General features: G+C 58.9%; 1 protein-coding gene, 1 long non-coding RNA gene and 2 other non-coding genes across 6 annotated transcripts in view; all 4 read right to left on the bottom strand.

Moving 5' to 3' along the window:
* Positions 1-16,089, bottom strand: part of LOC119566044 — a 109,688-nt gene extending 93,599 nt beyond the window's left edge. For 2 of the 3 annotated variants that reach the window (XR_006290559.1, XR_006290561.1), the window contains exon 1: positions 9,049-10,185. This is a non-coding gene — a long non-coding RNA (uncharacterized LOC119566044). Of the gene's footprint in view, positions 1-9,048; positions 10,186-16,076 lie in introns of those variants that run through there. The other variant, XR_006290560.1, reaches the window with a different exon arrangement.
* Positions 1-23,488, bottom strand: part of LOC102930774 (class I histocompatibility antigen, F10 alpha chain) — a 1,343,638-nt gene that overhangs the window by 756,411 nt on the left and 563,739 nt on the right. The gene's annotated exons all lie outside the window — the stretch shown is intronic.
* TRNAF-GAA lies at positions 8,143-8,215 on the bottom strand. The gene has a single exon. It is a non-coding gene; the product is annotated as a tRNA-Phe (tRNA).
* On the bottom strand, positions 18,434-18,506 carry TRNAR-CCU. The gene has a single exon. It is a non-coding gene; the product is annotated as a tRNA-Arg (tRNA).

Genomic DNA, 23,488 nt, shown 5'->3' with positions numbered 1-23,488 from the left:
GACGCGTGTACAAGAATGATACAGATAGGATGACCACACTCAGGAGATGATAAGCCTTGTAATGAGACCTTACCAGAGACTTTTGTGCATAAAGCATAATCCAGTTACATCATATTCACACTTATAAGCATATTTCCATAGCCCATATAGACTGCAGAGGTGTGGGGGGAACCCAGGGCTGAGATAGCAGGTCATGCGGGTCGGGAGTGAGGGGCACCAGCAGAGCAGTGACTGGGGTTCCCAAGGCTGGGACAGCGGGGGCTGCGGGTCGGGAGTGAGGGGCACCGGCAGAGCAGTGACTGGGGATCCCAAGGCTGGGACAGCGGGGGCTGCGGGTCGGGAGTGAGGGGCACCGGCAGAGCAGTGACTGGGGATCCCAAGGCTGGGACAGCGGGGGCTGCGGGTCGGGAGTGAGGGGCACCGGCAGAGCAGTGAATGGGGATCCCAAGGCTGGGACAGCGGGGGCTGCGGGTCGGGAGTGAGGGGCACCAGCAGAGCAGTGAATGGGGATCCCAGGGCTGGGACAGCGGGGGCTGCGGGTCGGGAGTGAGGGGCACCGGCAGAGCAGTGACTGGGGATCCCAAGGCTGGGACAGCGGGGGCTGCGGGTCGGGAGTGAGGGGCACCGGCAGAGCAGTGACTGGGGATCCCAAGGCTGGGACAGCGGGGGCTGCGGGTCGGGAGTGAGGGGCACCGGCAGAGCAGTGAATGGGGATCCCCAGGCTGGGACAGCGGGGGCTGCGGGTCGGGAGTGAGGGGCACCGGCAGAGCAGTGAATGGGGACCCAGGGCTGGGAGAGCGGGGGCTGCGGGTCGGGAGTGAGGGGCACCGGCAGAGCAGTGACTGGGGATCCCAAGGCTGGGACAGCGGGGGCTGCGGGTCGGGAGTGAGGGGCACCAGCAGAGCAGTGACTGGGGATCCCAAGGCTGGGACAGCGGGGGCTGCGGGTCGGGAGTGAGGGGCACCAGCAGAGCAGTGACTGGGGATCCCAAGGCTGGGACAGCGGGGGCTGCGGGTCGGGAGTGAGGGGCACCAGCAGAGCAGTGACTGGGGATCCCAAGGCTGGGACAGCGGGGGCTGCGGGTCGGGAGTGAGGGGCACCAGCAGAGCAGTGACTGGGGATCCCAAGGCTGGGACAGCGGGGGCTGCGGGTCGGGAGTGAGGGGCACCAGCAGAGCAGTGAATGGGGACCCAGGGCTGGGACAGAGGGGGCTGCGGGTCGGGAGTGAGGGGCACCGGCAGAGCAGTGACTGGGGATCCCAAGGCTGGGACAGCGGGGGCTGCGGGTCGGGAGTGAGGGGCACCAGCAGAACAGTGACTGGGGATCCCAGGGCTGGGACAGCGGGGGCTGCGGGTTGGGAGTGAGGGGCACCAGCAGAGCAGTGACTGGGGATCCCAAGGCTGGGAGAGCGGGGGCTGCGGGTCGGGAGTGAGGGGCACCAGCAGAGCAGTGACTGGGGATCCCAAGGCTGGGACAGCGGGGGCTGCGGGTCGGGAGTGAGGGGCACCAGCAGAGCAGTGACTGGGGATCCCAGGGCTGAGATAGCAGGTCATGTGGGTCGGGAGTGAGGGGCACCGGCAGAGCAGTGACTGGGGATCCCAAGGCTGGGACAGCGGGGGCTGCGGGTCGGGAGTGAGGGGCACCAGCAGAGCAGTGACTGGGGATCCCAAGGCTGGGACAGCGGGGGCTGCGGGTCGGGAGTGAGGGGCACCGGCAGAGCAGTGAATGGGGATCCCAAGGCTGGGACAGCGGGGGCTGCGGGTCGGGAGTGAGGGGCACCGGCAGAGCAGTGACTGGGGTTCCCAAGGCTGGGACAGCGGGGGCTGCGGGTCGGGAGTGAGGGGCACCGGCAGAGCAGTGACTGGGGATCCCAAGGCTGGGACAGCGGGGGCTGCGGGTCGGGAGTGAGGGGCACCGGCAGAGCAGTGACTGGGGATCCCAAGGCTGGGACAGCGGGGGCTGCGGGTCGGGAGTGAGGGGCACCAGCAGAGCAGTGAATGGGGATCCCAAGGCTGGGACAGCGGGGGCTGCGGGTCGGGAGTGAGGGGCACCAGCAGAGCAGTGAATGGGGATCCCAGGGCTGGGACAGCGGGGGCTGCGGGTCGGGAGTGAGGGGCACCGGCAGAGCAGTGACTGGGGATCCCAAGGCTGGGACAGCGGGGGCTGCGGGTCGGGAGTGAGGGGCACCGGCAGAGCAGTGACTGGGGATCCCAAGGCTGGGACAGCGGGGGCTGCGGGTCGGGAGTGAGGGGCACCGGCAGAGCAGTGAATGGGGATCCCCAGGCTGGGACAGCGGGGGCTGCGGGTCGGGAGTGAGGGGCACCGGCAGAGCAGTGAATGGGGACCCAGGGCTGGGAGAGCGGGGGCTGCGGGTCGGGAGTGAGGGGCACCGGCAGAGCAGTGACTGGGGATCCCAAGGCTGGGACAGCGGGGGCTGCGGGTCGGGAGTGAGGGGCACCGGCAGAGCAGTGACTGGGGATCCCAGGGATGGGACAGCGGGGGCTGCGGGTCGGGAGTGAGGGGCACCGGCAGAGCAGTGACTGGGGATCCCAAGGCTGGGACAGCGGGGGCTGCGGGTCGGGAGTGAGGGGCACCAGCAGAGCAGTGAATGGGGATCCCAAGGCTGGGACAGCGGGGGCTGCGGGTCGGGAGTGAGGGGCACCAGCAGAGCAGTGACTGGGGATCCCAAGGCTGGGACAGCGGGGGCTGCGGGGCGGGAGTGAGGGGCACCGGCAGAGCAGTGACTGGGGATCCCAGGGATGGGACAGCGGGGGCTGCGGGTTGGGAGTGAGGGGCACCAGCAGAGCAGTGAATGGGGATCCCAAGGCTGGGACAGCGGGGGCTGCGGGTCGGGAGTGAGGGGCACCAGCAGAGCAGTGAATGGGGACCCAGGGATGGGAGAGCGGGGGCTGCGGGTCGGGAGTGAGGGGCACCGGCAGAGCAGTGAATGGGGATCCCAAGGCTGGGACAGCGGGGGCTGCGGGTCGGGAGTGAGGGGCACCAGCAGAGCAGTGACTGGGGATCCCAAGGCTGGGACAGCGGGGGCTGCAGGTCGGGAGTGAGGGGCACCAGCAGAGCAGTGACTGGGGATCCCAGGGCTGGGACAGCGGGGGCTGCGGGTCGGGAGTGAGGGGCACCGGCAGAGCAGTGAATGGGGATCCCAAGGCTGGGACAGCGGGGGCTGCGGGTCGGGAGTGAGGGGCACCAGCAGAGCAGTGACTGGGGATCCCAAGGCTGGGACAGCGGGGGCTGCGGGTCGGGAGTGAGGGGCACCAGCAGAGCAGTGACTGGGGATCCCAAGGCTGGGACAGCGGGGGCTGCGGGTCGGGAGTGAGGGGCACCGGCAGAGCAGTGACTGGGGATCCCAAGGCTGGGACAGCGGGGGCTGCGGGTCGGGAGTGAGGGGCACCAGCAGAGCAGTGACTGGGGATCCCAAGGCTGGGACAGCGGGGGCTGCGGGTCGGGAGTGAGGGGCACCAGCAGAGCAGTGACTGGGGATCCCAAGGCTGGGACAGCGGGGGCTGCGGGTCGGGAGTGAGGGGCACCAGCAGAGCAGTGACTGGGGATCCCAAGGCTGGGACAGCGGGGGCTGCGGGTCGGGAGTGAGGGGCACCAGCAGAGCAGTGACTGGGGATCCCAAGGCTGGGACAGCGGGGGCTGCGGGTCGGGAGTGAGGGGCACCAGCAGAGCAGTGAATGGGGACCCAGGGCTGGGACAGCGGGGGCTGCGGGTCGGGAGTGAGGGGCACCGGCAGAGCAGTGACTGGGGATCCCAAGGCTGGGACAGCGGGGGCTGCGGGTCGGGAGTGAGGGGCACCAGCAGAGCAGTGACTGGGGATCCCAAGGCTCGGACAGTGGGGGCTGCGGGTCGGGAGTGAGGGGCACCAGCAGAGCAGTGACTGGGGATCCCAAGGCTGGGAGAGCGGGGGCTGCGGGTCGGGAGTGAGGGGCACCAGCAGAGCAGTGACTGGGGATCCCAAGGCTGGGACAGCGGGGGCTGCGGGTCGGGAGTGAGGGGCACCAGCAGAGCAGTGACTGGGGATCCCAGGGCTGAGATAGCAGGTCATGTGGGTCGGGAGTGAGGGGCACCGGCAGAGCAGTGACTGGGGATCCCAAGGCTGGGACAGCGGGGGCTGCGGGTCGGGAGTGAGGGGCACCAGCAGAGCAGTGACTGGGGATCCCAGGGCTGGGAGAGCGGGGGCTGCGGGTCGGGAGTGAGGGGCACCGGCAGAGCAGTGAATGGGGATCCCAAGGCTGGGACAGCGGGGGCTGCGGGTCGGGAGTGAGGGGCACCAGCAGAGCAGTGACTGGGGATCCCAGGGCTGGGACAGCGGGGGCTGCGGGTCGGGAGTGAGGGGCACCGGCAGAGCAGTGACTGGGGATCCCAAGGCTGGGACAGCGGGGGCTGCGGGTCGGGAGTGAGGGGCACCGGAAGAGCAGTGACTGGGGATCCCAAGGCTGGGACAGCGGGGGCTGCGGGTCGGGAGTGAGGGGCACCAGCAGAGCAGTGACTGGGGATCCCAAGGCTGGGACAGCGGGGGCTGCGGGTCGGGAGTGAGGGGCACCAGCAGAACAGTGACTGGGGATCCCAGGGCTGGGACAGCGGGGGCTGCGGGTCGGGAGTGAGGAGCACCGGCAGAGCAGTGACTGGGGATCCCAGGGCTGGGACAGCGGGGGCTGCGGGTCGGGAGTGAGGGGCACCAGCAGAGCAGTGAATGGGGATCCCAGGGCTGGGAGAGCGGGGGCTGCGGGTTGGGAGTGAGGGGCACCAGCAGAGCAGTGACTGGGGATCCCAAGGTTGGGACAGCGGGGGCTGCGGGTCGGGAGTGAGGGGCACCAGCAGAGCAGTGACTGGGGAGCCCAGGGCTGGGACAGCGGGGGCTGCGGGTCGGGAGTGAGGGGCACCAGCAGAGCAGTGAATGGGGATCCCAAGGCTGGGAGAGCGGGGGCTGCGGGTCGGGAGTGAGGGGCACCAGCAGAGCAGTGAATGGGGATCCCAAGGCTGGGACAGCGGGGGCTGCGGGTCGGGAGTGAGGGGCACCGGCAGAGCAGTGACTGGGGATCCCAGGGATGGGACAGCGGGGGCTGCGGGTTGGGAGTGAGGGGCACCAGCAGAGCAGTGAATGGGGATCCCAAGGCTGGGACAGCGGGGGCTGCGGGTCGGGAGTGAGGGGCACCAGCAGAGCAGTGAATGGGGACCCAGGGATGGGAGAGCGGGGGCTGCGGGTCGGGAGTGAGGGGCACCGGCAGAGCAGTGAATGGGGATCCCAAGGCTGGGACAGCGGGGGCTGCGGGTCGGGAGTGAGGGGCACCAGCAGAGCAGTGACTGGGGATCCCAAGGCTGGGACAGCGGGGGCTGCGGGTCGGGAGTGAGGGGCACCAGCAGAGCAGTGACTGGGGATCCCAAGGCTGGGACAGCGGGGGCTGCGGGTCGGGAGTGAGGGGCACCAGCAGAGCAGTGACTGGGGATCCCAAGGCTGGGACAGCGGGGGCTGCGGGTCGGGAGTGAGGGGCACCAGCAGAGCAGTGACTGGGGATCCCAGGGCTGGGACAGCGGGGGCTGTGGGTTGGGAGTGAGGGGCACCAGCAGAGCAGTGAATGGGGATCCCAGGGCTGGGACAGCGGGGGCTGCGGGTCGGGAGTGAGGAGCACCAGCAGAGCAGTGACTGGGGATCCCAAGGCTGGGACAGCGGGGGCTGCGGGTCGGGAGTGAGGGGCACCGGCAGAGCAGTGACTGGGGATCCCAAGGCTGGGACAGCGGGGGCTGCGGGTTGGGAGTGAGGGGCACCGGCAGAGCAGTGACTGGGGATCCCAAGGCTGGGACAGCGGGGGCTGCGGGTTGGGAGTGAGGGGCACCGGCAGAGCAGTGACTGGGGATCCCAAGGCTGGGACAGCGGGGGCTGCGGGTTGGGAGTGAGGGGCACCGGCAGAGCAGTGACTGGGGATCCCAAGGCTGGGACAGCGGGGGCTGCGGGTTCGGAGTGAGGGGCACCAGCAGAGCAGTGACTGGGGAGCCCAAGGCTGGGACAGCGGGGGCTGCGGGTCGGGAGTGAGGGGCACCAGCAGAGCAGTGACTGGGGATCCCAAGGCTGGGACAGCGGGGGCTGTGGGTCGGGAGTGAGGGGCACCAGCAGAGCAGTGACTGGGGATCCCAAGGCTGGGACAGCGGGGGCTGCGGGTCGGGAGTGAGGGGCACCAGCAGAGCAGTGAATGGGGATCCCAAGGCTGGGACAGCGGGGGCTGCGGGTCGGGAGTGAGGGGCACCAGCAGAGCAGTGACTGGGGATCCCAGGGCTGGGAGAGCGGGGGCTGCGGGTTGGGAGTGAGGGGCACCAGCAGAGCAGTGACTGGGGATCCCAGGGCTGGGAGAGCGGGGGCTGCGGGTTGGGAGTGAGGGGCACCGGCAGAGCAGTGACTGGGGATCCCAAGGCTGGGACAGCGGGGGCTGCGGGTTGGGAGTGAGGGGCACCAGCAGAGCAGTGACTGGGGATCCCAAGGCTGGGACAGTGGGGGCTGCGGGTCGGGAGTGAGGGGCACCGGCAGAGCAGTGAATGGGGATCCCAGGGCTGGGACAGCGGGGGCTGCGGGTCGGGAGTGAGGGGCATCAGCAGAGCAGTGAATGGGGATCCCAAGGCTGGGACAGTGGGGGCTGCGGGTTGGGAGTGAGGGGCACCGGCAGAGCGGCGAGGGGGGAGCTCAGGGCGGGGACAGCGGGGGCTGCGGGTCGGGAGTGAGGGGCACCAGCAGAGCAGTGAATGGGGATCCCAAGGCTGGGACAGCGGGGGCTGTGGGTTGGGAGTGAGGGGCACCGGCAGAGCAGTGACTGGGGATCCCAGGGCTGGGAGAGCGGGGGCTGCGGGTCGGGAGTGAGGGGCACCAGCAGAGCAGTGAATGGGGATCCCAGGGCTGGGAGAGCGGGGGCTGCGGGTCGGGAGTGAGGGGCACCAGCAGAGCAGTGAATGGGGATCCCAGGGCTGGGACAGCGGGGGCTGCGGGTCGGGAGTGAGGGGCACCAGCAGAGCAGTGAATGGGGATCCCAGGGCTGGGACAGCGGGGGCTGCGGGTTGGGAGTGAGGGGCACCAGCAGAGCAGTGAATGGGGATCCCAAGGCTGGGACAGCGGGGGCTGCGGGTTGGGAGTGATGGGCACCAGCAGAGCAGTGAATGGGGATCCCAGGGCTGGGACAGCGGGGGCTGCGGGTCGGGAGTGATGGGCACCAGCAGAGCAGTGAATGGGGATCCCAGGGCTGGGAGAGCAGGGGCTGCGGGTCGGGAGTGATGGGCACCAGCAGAGCAGTGAATGGGGATCCCAGGGCTGGGAGAGCAGGGGCTGCAGGTAGAGGTGGATTTACAATGAAACACACAGTTCCCTGTCTCATTATTAAGGATCCGTGACCGTCAGGGAGGTTGTGGAAGTGACAGATTCTGTGACTTCCTGTGACCTCCGTGACTTCTGCAGCGGCCAGTGTAGGTGAGTCCAGGGCCGCCCAAGCAGCTGGCCCAGGGACCACCAGAGGAGCGGCCAATGCAGCTGGCCCTGGAGACCATTTGAGCAGTGGTCCTGGGGGCGGCGGGAGCAGCCGCAGCTCAGTGGCTCCCGGCAGCTGTCCTGGGGGCAGTGGGAGCAGCTGCTCAGCCCCTGGGGCTCCCCCCTGCAGTGGCAGCCGGACCCCAGGGCTTCTCCCCTGGTAGCTGGTGCTATGGGCCTCCCCAGACTCCCTTCCCCCACAGCTGGTGCTGAAGACTCCCTGGGATCCCCTCCCTGCAAGATTCAAGGAGGGGTATCTATGGTATAAGTCATGGACAGGTCACGGGCAATGATTTTTTGTTTCTTGCCTGTGACCTGCCTATGACTTTTACGAAAAAATATCTGTGATTAAATCGTCGCCTTACTCATTGTCAATGAAACAAATTGAAACACTTCCACCTGCAAGTGGATTTAGCCCAGGACCCTCAGTGTCAGCAGCTGTTACACCCCGCACTGAGCTCTCTGTCAGGGGTCCCAGTGCAGGAAGCCTCCTGTTTACATCCTAAGATAGCATTTTTGAACCGGGGGGCTGATAGTTTGGACTGGACACTGTATCAGGGAAAGCTGCTGTGCTCCAGAAAACAAGCCACCTCTGCACAAAGTGGGATGAAAGGACCTGCCAAAGCCCGGGATTGAACCAGGGACCTTTAGATCTTCAGTCTAACGCTCTCCCAACTGAGCTACTTCGGCAGCTGCATAGCGCTCCTTTGGCCTGCTGCTGCTCTGTCCGGGATGTTTTGTCAGCCTTAGCACAGAAAAAGGTCCTTGTTGTGAGCGGCCCATGAAGGCAAGACTTGCTTTTGCCTGCCTTGCTCAGCTTGACTTGCTGCCTCACCCCATTCCCGCCTCAGTTCCTAGGTTGACCTGGTGGCCGAAGTGGACTGGGGGCCAGTGGCGCAGGGAGGAAGTTGAGCTGGACCCTGAGCTAGACGAGACCCTGGTGGCGAGAGTCTGGCCACCACTTGCCACCCCACCCTGTTGTCCTGGCTTCCCCTACTGGACGTCATTTAGGGAGGGAAGTGGGGCTTCTGCCTCCCCTCCCCGATTTTCACACCGCAGAGGAGTGTGAACAGGAGAACGAACGGCTGCGCCACACTCCCGCCGGAGGAACCCGACGCCCTTAGCTGTGGCTGGTGAGAAGTGTCTGTTGGCTGACAGGCCTGTCCCCGAGGAGTGGGAACTGCAGCTGCCGCCTCCCCCTCGGCTCCAGGCTGCATTTCCCGTCTCCTAAGGGCCAGGCTCTCTGCCATGGAAACAGCTGCCACTGCTCTCCGGGGGTCTGTGTTCCCCACAGCAACGTACAAACCTGCTCCCAGCTGCAGCGGGGTCAGACAGTGACAGGGCTGGGGACACAAACACTTCAGACTCTGAACCCTAGGGCCCTTTCTTTCTTTAACCCAGGACGTGCCAGTCAACTGCTAACCAGGGTGTTGTCTTCATCTTAAAATACCGCTCAGGACATTTGACAGGGGAAGGGAAACCCCCTCCCACCAATGGCTCCCTGTGAAGGAGTTGTACCATACCTGCCCCTGGAGACTGGCTGTTTTTATACTCTTGGAGCTTTTTCTTTTCAGACCCATCCTGATCCCAATCTAGGGGCCAACCTCCGCAGTTCAGCGCTGAGAATTTATTGCCATCACCCTCGTATGACACTTTCTAGGTGAATGAGAGAAAGTCAGTGGGGGAGTGACATGGCTTATGAACACTGATGCTGTGGGCGAGGCCTGGACTCACAGCCCCAGCAGTGCATCCCCCCTGCCCTCGCCAGTTGCACCCCTGTAGGTGCTGCCGAAAGAAACCTGGGAAGTGGGCAGTTACCTGAGTCTGTGGTTATCAACTTTGGCTGGTAGCTGAAAGGCTGATGGTTCCAACCCACCTGAAGATGGCATAGGCGCCAACTTCTGCTGGCGCCGGTGGGTGCTCGACCCCCCCCTCTGCCCCTGGCCGTGCCCCGACTCCCCCCTGCTCCACCCCCTGTCCTTGCAGGAGGGGAATGTCACGCCAGGAATCCTGGTTCTCAGGCTCTCTGATGGGACTGCCCTGGGATGGGGAGGTGCCGTGGCCGAATCCATTACGTAACCACACTGAGCCAACTCATACCCTTGGCATGCTGCCCACTGCAACGATGGGGCCTTTTAACACACACATCCTGGCCCGGGGTGGGATCCGGCTGCCACATCTGGTATCTATGCCCCAAGCACTGGTCGTCACGCAGAAGTCGTTGGTTTCCCTGATGAACGCATGGCAGAGGGGAAGGCGGCAGCCCAGCTGGCTGGAGAAGAGGGGTCCATTCTGCCCCCCGAAGAGAGAGGGAAAAGGTCCATCTGACTGTCCTGGTAGCAGCACAGCGAGGATCCCTCTGGCCTCCCCCAGCCACGTCCATCCAGCCTCTCCACAGGACGGGGGCACCCAGCTCTCGGCAGCCCCAGCTTTCGCTCCTGAGCTCTCCCGGCAGACGTGCAGCAAGCGCCCTTAGGGTGACCAGCTCCCAAGAGTGAAATATCAGGACACTTTGGGCGACCGGGTCGGGGGGGGAAGAGACAGACACAGGTGCACAGCCCCGACCGGAGCCAGGGCACACTGGTCTGCCGGGCCCTGTGCTACCAGCGTGCCCCTTCCTGCTGGGGGTGGGCCCACGCTGCGCCACACAGCTCCCCTGCCCAGCGCCCCTGGATCCACGATGCCCAGAGCCCCCCACAACCCTTCCACCACAAACGCACAGTGCTGTGCACACACACACCCCGCCCAGCGCCCCCCTGCCCACGGCCCCACCACAGCTGCCCAGCACCCCACGCAGAACCCCCGACTCGCTCGTTTCCCAATACACACACATTCTCCTCCTTCCCAGCGCCCTTCCCCACAGCCCCATCACCACAACTACACAATGTCCCCCACAGACCCCACTGCCCAGTGCCCTGACACACACAGCTCTCCCCCACTGCCCAGCACCCCCCAACAGGCCCCCACTGCCTAGCCCCCCAAAACACACAAACCTCCCCACTGCCCTCCCCACCCTCACAGCCCAGCACCCCCCACACACCTTCACACCCTGCCCCCTTCCCTGGCCGCACTCACCAGCCCTGCCGGGCGGTCTCTGGCCCCTAGGGTCAGAGCGGCGAGGGGGGGTCTCCAGACTCTCCACGTGCTGCCCCCCCCACAAGCGCGAGCTCCGTGGCTCCCACTGGCTGGGAAAGCGCCAACGGGAGCCACCAGAGCCGCCGAGCGGGGCTTGCAGGTGCCGGCAGCGCGCAGAGGCCCCTTTGCCCCCCGCCCTGACCCTAAGAGCCAGAGGGACCAGCCGGGGGGCGAGGTGGGGAGTCCCAGCGGTGCTTACATGGGGCGGCTCCCGTCCCGGGAACCATCTGGCAGGCTGGTCCCTCTGGCACCAAGGGTCACGGGTCAGGTCAGGTGGGGGGGGGCGGGGGGCTCTCTGCCCGCTCCCGGCGCCTGCATGCCCCGCCCCTGCAGCACGCGGCTCTCCTGCCGGCGGGCGGGCACCGAGAGCTGCCCCAGGAAGCAGTGAGCGACGGCGCCGCGGCTGCGGTCCGGACGGCCCCGATATTGGGACAAAGGGCGTCCCAACCGATGTAGGGTTACCCCATGTGCACGGGGGGGCACCACGCACACATGGGCCCGAGAGAACTAACCGATGGACTCCAGGGAGAGACGGCCTGGCCAGGCTCCCCAAAGGAGCATTGCAGCTCTGAACGGGGGTTTCCTGGCGAAACCGGCTTTGGCTCCAGGCTGGGAAATGGGGACAATGGCTGGTGCTGGCGATGCAAGTGAAGCCGACACACACACTGTGTCTCCCTCACAGGTCCAAACCCGCCAGCAGCCCGCAGGGCAGCCCCTGCTTCCGGCTTTCCAGTCCTTAGAGCAGTCGGAGGTGAGCCGAGAGTGGGAGCCTGCCTAGCAGCCTGGCAGCTGCCTATCTGGGTTCAGCTGGAAGCCCGACAAGCCGGGATCCCCAGAGGCCTCAGCCGGAGATACAGCTATGGCAGAGATGGGGTGGGGCACCCAATTCCTCCCCCTCCCCATATGAGCTCTGCCGGAGGGACAGGCCCGGCAGTGCGCATGCCGCACCATTGACTGGGGCAATGGAAGCAGATTTAGCCCACGTCAATAGGACCCATCAACATTTTTCTGTAGAAGCTATTTTTGATGGAAAAGTTCATTTTCCGTTAAATGCTTTCCACACAAAGGTTCGGTTTTTACAGAAAAAAATGGAAAACCCCAAATTGAAAACTTTCCACCCAAAACCTTTTGGGTTTGCAATGAAAATGTTCAGTGTGACAACCAAAAGTCACCGTTTGCCCTGGAAACACGTCCCTGTCGGACCCGCTCCACACGGCAGGGGAAGAGGTGGCCCAGCGAGAGCAGTCGCTCCCAAGTGACCTCGTTCCAGGCTCCGCACAAAGGGGACTGGCTGCTTGGGCCCCAGGTGGGAATCCCCTCTCTTTAGAGCAATGCAAAGTGGGCAGGGGGCGGCTCTGGGCCTGTTCCCACCCATGGCATAGAGTTGCCTTGGTGCAGAATAAAAAGTGCTGTTGGCCTGGAGCAGGAAGGTAACAAGAGAGGCAGAGTCTCTAGGAGAGAAAAGTTCTCCAGCCACGTATTGCCCGGCACGCTTTGGCCAGCTTCCTAGGTAGGGTCTGCTCCTTGAGCTGCACTGGATAGAATTTATTGAGCGCGTGCAACTGGATATATAATGAGCCGACTTCAAAGCACTAGCCCCACACCCCCTTGCAGGCGCAGCATGCTGCTGTCAGTCCCTGCGCTGCAGTGCTCGTGTTGGAAACAAACCATCTTCTCCGTGCCTGGGCACAACAATTCCTCTCTGCTGCCAATTCTGCCAGGTCTGGGCAGGTAGCTCAGGCCTCCCAGGCTGCTGGAGAGTTCAGGCAGCTCATGGTTGCACATGGTTGTATGTAAAACTGAACAGTCCCCTGGGGTCCCTAGAATGGGCTGCAACAGCACACGGTGTAACTTCGGGGACTCTCAGCAAAAGGGGCTAAGAGCCGTGCTGTTGTCCTTGTAGGACTCACAAAAGATTCTTTCCATCCATGGTATTTTGCAAGCTCCCCCCAGCATGACCAAATCTGCATTTGGTGTTTGAAATGAAGGAATCAAAGCAGAACTCCCAAGCCTGGAAGTCTGGCTCTACACCAGGCAGAAAGGTTCCTCAGCCGGGTTTTTTTAGTTTCTGACCTCTTTGCCCACGTGCAGCAAGTGGATGGACAAGCAGGCCCCCGGGGCTCCCAGCATCATGACCGGTGAAGTGAAGAGGATTGTCCCAGTGGGCTTTGAAGACTTCAAAAAAGCTGGGATCATCTGTTGTCCTCAAAAGCCTTTCTATTGGCAGTGCCTAGCTGGGGGGTCACATCACTGACAGAACCTGCTCTCGGGAAAGTAACAGTGACTCCAAAGCGACAGGGGCTCCTCTTGGGGTGTCACTTATTCAAAGAGACCAACATCCTCAGGGCCTGGCTATGCTATGGGTGCGACAACAACACATATCGCTGCAGCTGTAGCGCTAGAGTGTAGACACTTCCTGCATTGAGCGATGGGGGTTACTGCGATGGTGGGAATCCACTTCTCCAAGTGGCCGTAGCTAGGTTGATAGAAGAATTCTGCTGTCACCCCTCACCATGTCTACACCAGGGGCTAGGTCGGCTTAGCTACGGCGCTCGGGTGGGTGAATTCCCCCCCGCCCCCCAAGACATAGCTAGGTCAATCTGAATTTTAAGTGTAGACCAGCCCTAAAACAGACAAATAAATGCACATGGCCATAAAACAATCAGATTAGATAGATAGATAGATAGATAGATAGATAGATAGATAGATAGATAGATAGATAGATAGATAGATATCTGAGTGAGTGAGTTTTGGTTTGCTCACATCTAATTCTCAGTTGCTGATCTCTGGGGTCCAGAGGCACCATTTCTTTCATGCTCCATGCATTTTAAGATACAGCTTCAATGTCTTTCTTTCATTTTTGTAACTAGGGGGATGCCATTTGAGGGCTGTGAAGCCTTCCCCACTTCAGCTTGGAAATTGTGAATACTTTGTTCTGAGGTAACTAAATATTAATACAATAATGTTACATGATCAAACATTTAATTCTTTCCCCCCAATATTTCTACCCATATAGATGCCCGTATAGCTGCAACACTTTGTCCTGCTTTCCCTCCAGCTGCATAACTCCTTCTAATGGAGGAAATTGGGTATCCAGAAAATGAACACAGTGGCCACTTGTGAAAATTTTGGTTTACATGACTTGCCAAACATAACATAAGAACTCTGGGGCAGAGGCAGGGAGAAAATCCAGTTTACCAGGGCAGCATTCATCTGTCTAAACCATGGGACCAGCCTTTCTCCTCCTGAAATTCTCTGCCTCCTTCACTGCGCACTTTCCAACTTCTGCAGCACATGAGGCTGGGGTCCTACAGACGACAGCCTCCTTCAGTCCACAGCTTGATTTGTCCCCACAGCACTATCCATTCTGTGCACTGGATGAGGCCGGGATCCCGTGGGAAAGTGTGTGACATGCAACTAACGCATATGCTTCCTGGCAGGTGCCATCCACAGATGCTCCTTACAACCTGCCTGAGCAGCATCTACTCAGCCTGAGCTGCGAGCGGGTGTACAAGGCACCAGCCCTGCTTTCAGTCTGTTTTATGCACGTTTAAAAGAAGACAGGTGCCCACACGGATGGACACGTTTTAGCAGTGTCAGGCCAAGGACCGAATGTCCCTTTCACCCCCACGGGTGACCCTCCAAGTTCAGTTCTGGTGAAGAGCCAGAGGCCCTGGGACTTGGTGCCCCAGCTGATGGCAGGACCCAAAGCTCCCAGCAGAGAGGGGAGCTTTTGGTGACCCGAACCTCCATCTGGTTGAGCCTGCTGGCTCTGTAGCTGCTTCCGCACTCGGGGGTGGTTTGCCAAATTCTGCCGTGGAATCAGTCGGCCTCGGTGTCACTTGCTGCGCTGCCCCCTGCTCAGAACTGCTCTCTTCAGCCCTGGTGAGAGGGGCTGCGTCTAGTGGTTTCATTCCACCCCAACACAGGGAAATAAACTCCCCCTTTGCCCCTGGGCCTTAGGCCAACCCCTGTCGCTGGCTACATGTGAAACAAGAGCTGATGGAGATTATTCGAAATATTTCATGTTGCCAGGTGTTGTAAAGCATGAGAAAAATCTTTGCCACCACCTGGCATATCTCTAATTACCATGGAATTTGGCTTCTACAGGAGACAGGTATAAAAGCTGTGATTGATCACGTGTGGCACAGAATGCCTGCTTTCCTCCTTTCATGTACGCAGGGAACCCCAAACAGTCCAGCATGGCTGGCCTGCCCCGTCCGAGCCAAGGGATAGCCAGGGGAATCTCACTGGCCCACTTTGGAGTAGCCCCTGTATTAGAGAGTTGGTATCACAACTGTTTTAGAAATCGAACCATGCATTGATATCCCATTCTGGTTGTCAGGGGCTCCCAGGAACACATGGGAATGGGCGATGTAAATAGAAGAGAAGTGAATGAGTGCTGGTGTAAGGAAATCTGCAGGAGCCTCCGGGAGTTCACTGTCCACATCCAGTGGGACTTTGGATCCATTTAGCCAAATTGCCTTTGAAAATCTCAGCCTAGATCATCAACACTTTAAGCATAGCAGTCTTGTGTTTGAGTGTCTTTAGCAGCCATAAGAGAAAATGCCATTCGATACCTGTTAACTGCAGGCAGCCCCAGGTGTGCCAGAGATGCGGCCTTTGCAGTCACTCGCATGTTCAGAGACACTCCACCTGGACCATTGCCCGAGGGCAGTGGGTGTGTGGGTCGTTTTGCAGGAGGAGTCAGTGTTCATGAGGGCAGACTAGTTTTGCCAGGGACTCTCAGGATAGAACCTTTCTGTTCTTTGAACAGGCATGAGACGTTGTTAGAACAGAGCATTGTCTGAACGTTGGAACCTATAGAAATTGTAAATATGGGCACCTGGAGCAGTAATGACTAGGGCACTTGCCATGGCACGCGCCGGTGTCCCGCTCCACACGCCTGAATGCTTGGGGTGAGCACTGAGCACGCCAGCTCTTCCAACGGGTTAGATTTCAGAAGATCTCCAGGCTGTCCTCTGCCAGCGACATGCTCATCGCAAAGGAAAAGGACAATATTTTACTAGAAAGTCCTGGTGATTTTGTAAAGCTTTAGAGATACAAGTTCACAGATCGTGTTAATGAGCTTTGGTTCTGCTGCCAACATCCACTGAAGCCAAACCATGCCGTGAATCATTTTGCTAGCTGCCGCCGTAGGGGTTGTGAGGTTTTCCACCCAGAGGAGTTGTTCCCTGGTTGGGATGGGGAACGGTGAAGTGCTGGCTGGGTCTGCCAGCTAGGTCTGCAGATGTGAATCCCCTCCGCTGTCTTGTATCTTCCACCATTTCCCCTTGACACCCAGTGCGCACTCGCACTCTGCATGCCCCTTGCCAGAGGGTCCGGGGGGGCACTCAGATTCTGAGCTGGGGCCCTGGCTATTGTCTGTATTCTACTGGAGATGTCTATTATAGACCCTGGGGCTGGCTTCTCTATGGAGACTGACAGCTCTTTGGGGCAGGGACTGTGTGCTACAGTGTTTGTACAGCCCCTGGCACAATGGCACTGCATGCTGGGTTGATCTCTAGGCACCACTGTAATAACTGTCATTAAAAATAACATCAGAGTCCAGTCCAGATCCTCTCGCAGAGATCCAGAGCTACAGGTCCTCCCCTCACCCTGGAACTGAGTCAATCCATTGAGTATTAGATGCTCAATACTGCGACATATAATAATGGTAAGGGACTCACTTATTACAGAATCAGTTTTATTCATCATTAATAAAGACATCTTGGAAAAGATTGAAAAGCCCAGATTTGGAGCTAGTCTCCTTTCAGACATAGCAAGGCAACAAAAATGATACAAGGTTTAAAAAAACCTGATCTCTGAGGAATGGTTAAAAAAACGAGGCACATTGAGGCCTTGTCTACACTAAAAAATTGTTTGTTGGATGTACAAAGTTCCACGGAGCTGCCAGTGCCAGGGAACCCAGAGATCCCGACGATATTTGGATGACAGCTTCAGGAAATAAGGTAGAAAGTGGCCCAGGGAGGCGGAGTGAGTGGTGTCTCGTACCCGTGTAAGGTCAGCATGTCGCGGTAGGATCTCGGCTGGCTGGGTGGCAAACGCACTTAACTTGAGAGGGCCTTGGGCTGGGACCGGTGGAGTTAGCTGGGCCCTTCCAAAGTGGCCCCTGGATCTGGCAATTCGGCCTTGCAACCCTGAACCAAAGGGTGGCCATATTGACACTGGCCATTAGGTCATTCATCCCTGTACTTCACGGTGCCATATTGACTCAAGCCGATAGACCACGCAATCCTGAACCCAAGGACAGCCATGTTGACTCTGGACTTAGTGCGCCTAAATCTTGAGTTCAAGAACAGTCTAACCTTTCCAGTGATCTCTCACATGACCCATCTTGCATAAAACACATGTTAGTAATGCCGTATGTATATCATAACAATGTCTCTCTGAAGAATATGGGGCACAGGGTCACAGCACCTCTGGCAGGGCAGCTGCTAGCAGGGACCAGGGGAAGCTAGAGAGAGCTCCTGGCTGGTTGCTGGGACTTGCAGGCTTGAGACCCTGAGAAGAGGGCGAACAACGTGCTGGGATTGCGGGAGAGCAGCCCCGGGAATTGAAGCAGCACTGGTGGAGGCAGTTAAGGAGAGGAAGCAGAAGCTGTTTCTACAGGATCCCTGGGCTGGAACCCAGAGTACTGTGGGCCTGGTTCCCTGCCACTCACCACTGGGGACATGGCTGGATTTGGAGATACCCACCCCCTGCCCCATCACCCTGGAAGGAAGGAGCACAGATCATGGCACAGCCGGATGGCCGAGTCATAAAGAGGATGCTGCTGTACTTGGACTGAGGTGGGTCTGCAAGCGTGACAAGGATGGACAAGCACCACCAGGAGAGGGAACTCCGGCTGAGTGAGCTAATCCCTGAGACAAACAGCGGGAGGCGCCACCCTGGTGAGTGAACCCCCGTACAGGGCCTGAGTGCACGCCCTCCTCTTCCTGGGGTCTGGCCAATCTCTGCCAAGCGAGGCTGAGCTGCTCTGTGAGCCCGTCCAGAGATCTGATACTACCCAGATACATGAGTGTCCTCAGGGCAACACGGTTGCAAAAGTGGGTAGCAGCACGCTGCAGCACACACCACACTTGCTGGCTCAGCCATGTGCATGCTGGGGTGGCCACCTCCCCACTGATGAGACCTGGTACCACCATCTTCCTGGAGCTGCAGCCTGCCCTGCTGCCATCCCTGCCTGTGTTGCTGTTGTCTTCTCTAGCAGTTGACTGGAAGGTGCGCATTGGCCCCATGCCATGTAGCCATGTTGTCTCGAAGGGCAAGACACCCTTTATTCCATAACATAATTAAGGAAAATATTTCTCAATGAACTCTCAGTAAAAGGTCAGAAACAGCCAGTGTCCGCATCATGCTAAGGGCATTGGTATTTTCTTTAAATTTGCCAGACCAACTTAACTAACATCTAACACACATTTGAACCTCTTCTTTTCACACCATTGCTCATCCTCAGGCTCTGCTTTGTCTCCGGACAGATCCATTCTCTTTCAGAACGGCCTTGCTCTTTCCATCTGTTTCGTTCATTGACACGTTGGAGTAAACACTCCCCTTCACTCTGTTCTCAGACAAACACTAGTATTAACTGTTTGCTACTGATGGGTTTAGAAAGCGTTTGTCGAGTGGAAGATGACATTTGTGGGGGATTCTTCCCAAGATCCAGTACTTTGTGTTCCAACATCTCCCAGCTTCCTTGGTGAAAATAAGACCAAGGCTTTCCTTGCAATATAGAAGAAGAAAGCAGCTTTTCACCCCAGATGGGACTTGAACCCACAATCTCTGGCTTAGGAAGCCAATGCCTTATCCATTAGGCCACTGGGGCCCTGCTGCATAAGTGAAGGAGGGATGGAAATTCCCTCTCATAATTGCACATTCCTCACATTCACTTGGAACCTAATATTCCCTTTATGCACTTTACAGAACTGTCTGCCTCCCCTGGCAGCGAGGCAACGGGGCAGGTCACTGACAGAGCTGAGCACCACCTTTCTGCAGCCATCTTTAGAGAAGAACCCCACCCTAGAGTCACACCTCCCTCCTCCAGCACCTCCATGTCTGTGGCTCTGAGTGCCAGTAGGATGATTAGGGGGGAATCTGGGGCTGGAAGGGGGGTCAGGTCAGCCTGTAAGGAATAACCAGGTGGGGCAGACCCAGGGGGAGGCTGCGGGCTGCTGTACAATTGGGTCAAGTGACATCTGGCCGAGTTCCAGGAGATGGGGCTGCAGCTGGACGATTTGAGCAGGATCACCAAGTGAGGGGAGGGGCGGCCTCCCCGGACATTTCTGCGGCCTGCAGGGAATGGAGACAAAGCAGGGGGATGCAGGGACTCAGGGCAGGACCCGCAGATCCGGTAGTGCAGGGCTACAGTTGATGGAGGAGAGAGAGTCCTGCAAGAGGAAGCAGCCGGAGGGAAGCAATAAGTGCAGAGTGCTAGCCAGCCAGCTGAGAGTCACAGGGGTCCAGAAATGGAAATGCTAGCAGGTCCCATGGTGTAATGGTCAGCCCGCAAAACTCTGAATCCTGCGATCTGAGTTCAGATCTCAGTGGGACCTCCTGAGGCTATGCTGGTTTGCTGCAAAGCCTTAGAGTTTAGGGTGCTTGGTTTCCGTGTCTCTGGGTGAACCAGAGTGAATTTTTTCCCTCTTCCTGGGCGACTGATGCCCACTGGAGATAGGTCTTTGGTCCAGCTGGTTCAAGGGTCTGGCTACAATAGGTTGGGGCCCTGGAACTTAACAGTCTGGCTAGAGACACCTGAACATTGTGTTTCTCGCTGCTTCACCTGATGCTCACAAGTTTGGTCCTTCTACCTGCAGTTGCCACCTCTTCTTCTTACCCACATGGCGCTTGAATAAAGGAGTGCCAGGGACAGGCTTCATAGTCAGGGCTGGGCAGGAGGGAGGAAGAGTCCCAGGCTGGAGCCCAGCGCACCTCTCCTCCTCTGGGCACCTAGAACAGAGGCGGCTGGTGCTGACAGCTCCAAGGGAAGGCTTAAAAGGCACAGAGCAACCGTGCGTGGGGCAAGAGGAGAGGAGGAACATGCCTATGTGTGGCCAGCAGACAGCCACAGAGACAGACAGACAGCCTGCTCCCTGCTCCCTGGCATGCCGAACCCCCACTGAAGGCCACCCACAGACCAGCATTCTCTCTGCGGCCAGCATCACAAGGTGGTAGGAAAGCACGGCCAGCCCCCCAGTGAGGCCTCTGACCGTTCCCACTCAAGTGGTCCTTTTGGCAGTGGCGCAGGAGATATTTCCCCAAGAGGCTTTTCCCCAGCTTCTGAGAAGCACCCAGGGCTTGCTCTTGTGGTGGACGGGTGAATAAATTTAGGTGGCCTGGCTAGTTCAGCTGGCTGCACATAGAATCATAGAATCACAGAATATCAGGGTTGGAAGGGACCTCAGGAGGTCATCTAGTCCAACCCCCTGCTCAAAGCAGGACCAATCCCCAACTAAATCATCCCAGCCAGGGCTTTGTCAAGCCTAACCTTAAAAACCTCTAAGGAAGGAGATTCCACCACCTCCCTAGGTAACGCATTCCAGTGTTTCACCACCCTCCTAGTGAAAAAGTTTTTCCTAATATCCAACCTAAACCTCCCCCACTGCAACTGGAGACCATTACTTCTTGTTCTGTCATCAGCTACCACTGAGAACAGTCTAGATCCATCCTCTTTGGAACCCCCTTTCAGGTAGTTGAAAGCAGCTATCAAATCCCCCCTCATTCTTCTCTTCCGCAGACTAAACAATCCCAGATCCCTCAGCCTCTCCTCAGAAGTCATGTGTTCCAGTCCCCTAATCATTTTTGTTGCCCTCCGCTGGACTCCTTCCACTTTTTCCACATCCTTCTTGTAGTGTGGGGCCCAAAACTGGACACAGTACTCCAGATGAGGCCTCACCAACGTCGAATAGCGGGGAACGAACACGTCCCTCGATCTGCTGGCAATGCCCCTACTTATACTTCCCAAAATGCCATTGGCCTTCTTGGCAAGAAGGGCACACTGTTGACTCATATCCAGCTTCTCGTCCACTGTAACCCCTAGGTCCTTTTCCGCAGAACTGCTGCCTAGCCATTCGGTCCCTAGTCTGTAGCGGTGCATGGGATTCTTCCGTCCTAAGTGCAGGACTCTGCACTTGTCCTTGTTGAACCTCATCAGATTTCTTTTGGCCCAATCCTCCAATTTGTCTAGGGCCCTCTGTATCCTACCCCTACCCTCCAGCGTATCTACCTCTCCTCCCAGTTTAGTGTCATCTGCAAACTTGCTGAGGGTGCAATCCACACAATCCTCCAGATCATTTATGAAGATATTGAAAAAATGGGCCCCAGGACCGACCCTTGGGGCACTCCACTTGATACCGGCTGCCAACTAGACATGGAGCCATTGATCACTACCTGTTGAGCCCGACAATCTAGCCAACTTTCTATCCACCTTATCGTCCATTCATCCAGCCCATACTTCTTTAACTTGCTGACAAGAATACTGTGGGAGACCGTGTCAAATGCTTTGCTAAAGTCAAGGAACAACACGTCCTCTGCTTTCCCCTCATCCACAGAGCCAGTTATCTCATCATAGAAGGCAATTAGATGAGTCAGGCATGACTTGCCCTTGGTGAATCCATGCTGACTGTTCCTGATCACTTTCCTCTTGTGTAAGTGCTTCAGGATTGATTCCTTGAGGACCTGCTCCATGATTTTTCCAGGGACTGAGGTGAGGCTGACTGGCCTGTAGTTCCCAGGATCCTCCTTCTTCCCTTTTTTAAAGATGGGCACTACATTAGCCTTTTTTTAGTTGTCTGGGACTTTCCCAGATCACCATGAGTTTTCAAAGATAATGGCCAATGACTCTGCAATCACATCCGCCAACTCCTTTTGTACTCTCGGATGCAGCACATCCGGCCCCATGGACTTGTGCTCATCCAGCTTTTCTAAATAGTCCCGAACCACTTCTTTCTCCACAGAGGGCTGGTCACCTCCTCCCCATGCTGTGCTGCCCAGTGCAGTAGTCTGGCAGCTGACCTTGTTCATGAAGACAGAGGCAAAAAAAGCATTGAGTACATTAGCTTTTTCCACATCCTCTGTCACTAGGTTGCCTCCCTCATTCAGTAAGGAGCCCACACTTTCCTTGACTTTCTTCTTGTTGCTAACATACCTGAAGAAACCCTTCTTGTTACTCTTAACATCTCTTGCTAGCTGCAACTCCAGGTGTGATTTGGCCTTCCTGATTTCACTCCTGCATCCCCGAGCAATATCTTTATACTCTTCCCCAGTCATTTGTCCAATCTTTCACTTCTTATAAGCTTCTTTTTTGAGTTTAAGATCAGCAAGGATTTCACTGTTAAGCGAAGCTGGTCACCTGCCATACTTACTATTCTTTCTGCACATTGGGATGATTTGTCCCTGTAACCTCAATAAGGATTCTTTAAAATACAGCCAACTCTCCTGGACTCCTTTCCCCCTCATGTTATTCTCCCAGGGGATCCTGCCCATCAGTTCCCTGAGGGAGTCAAAGTCTGCTTTTCTGAAGTCCAGGGTCCGTATTCTGCTTCTCTCCTTTCTTCCCTGTGTCAGGATCCTGAACTCAACCATCTCATGGTCACTGCCTCCCAGGTTCCCATCCACCTTTGCTTCCCCTACTTATTCTTCCCGGTTTGTGAGAAGCAGGTCAAGAAGAGCTCTACCCCTAGTTGGTTCCTCCAGCACTTGCACCAGGAAATTGTCCCCTACACTTTCCAAAAACTTCCTGGATTGTCTGTGCACCGCTGTATTGCTCTCCCAGCAGATATCAGGGTGATTGAAGTCTCCCATGAGAACCAGGGCCTGCGATCTAGTAACATCTGGGAGTTGCCGGAAGAAAGCCTCGTCCACCTCATCCCCCTGGTCTGGTGATCTATAGCAGACTCGCACCACCACATCACCCTTGTTGCTCACACTTCTAAACTTAATCCAGAGACTCTCAGGTTTTTCTGCAGTTTCATACTTGAGCTCTGAGCAGTCATACTGCTCCCTTACATACAGTGCAACTCCCCCACCTTTTCTGCCCTGCCTGTCCTTCCTGAACAGTTTATATCCATCCATGACAGTACTCCAGTCATGTGAGTTATCCCACCAAGTCTCTGTTATTCCAATCACATCCTAATTCCTTGACGGTGCCAGGACTTCCAGTTCTCCCTGCTTCTTTCCCAGGCTTCTTGCATTTGTGTATAGGCACTTGAGATAACTCGCTGATCGTCCCTCTTTCTCAGTATGAGGCAGGAGCCCTCCCCTCTCGCGCGCTCCTGCTTCCTCCCGGTATCCCACTTCCCCACTTACCTCAGGGCTTTGGTCTCCTTCCCCTGGTGAACCTAGTTTAAAGCCCTCCTCACTAGGTGAGCCAGCCTGCTCGCGGAGATGCTCTTCCCTCATCTGGCTCTCGATCTGAAGGCTGAAGTCACAATTCCCTGTTCGGGTGCTTGGGGCTCCTCTTCAAGAGTACAGCACACAATCCGCGTAAGCCCCCACCCAGTAATCTGGGGAAACTAACCAGGGCCACTGGGTGCCTCTGAGAGGCCATACTTTCCTCACTCACCAGCACTGAGTGGAGAAAAGAAACTTTAATAAAAAGGAGGAAAATCACCTTGTCTTAACTTTGGAAAACACCACAATCAGGATTCATAACACGACACTATGAGCAAAACACCCGCCCACAGTACGCTGGGCAGTGTCCTTTTGCCTCGGGCTCTGAAATCCAGAGACCAAAAGCTCTTTGGAAGTGCCCCTCCCTTCACTGCACCTCACTCCCAGCTGCTGTCCTGGGTCAATGAAAACCCAGAGATC

The sequence above is a fragment of the Chelonia mydas genome, chromosome 4 (assembly GCF_015237465.2).
Source record: "Chelonia mydas isolate rCheMyd1 chromosome 4, rCheMyd1.pri.v2, whole genome shotgun sequence".
Taxonomy (NCBI): Eukaryota; Metazoa; Chordata; order Testudines; family Cheloniidae; genus Chelonia; species Chelonia mydas.
This window is presented reverse-complemented; position numbering and strand designations above follow the sequence as displayed.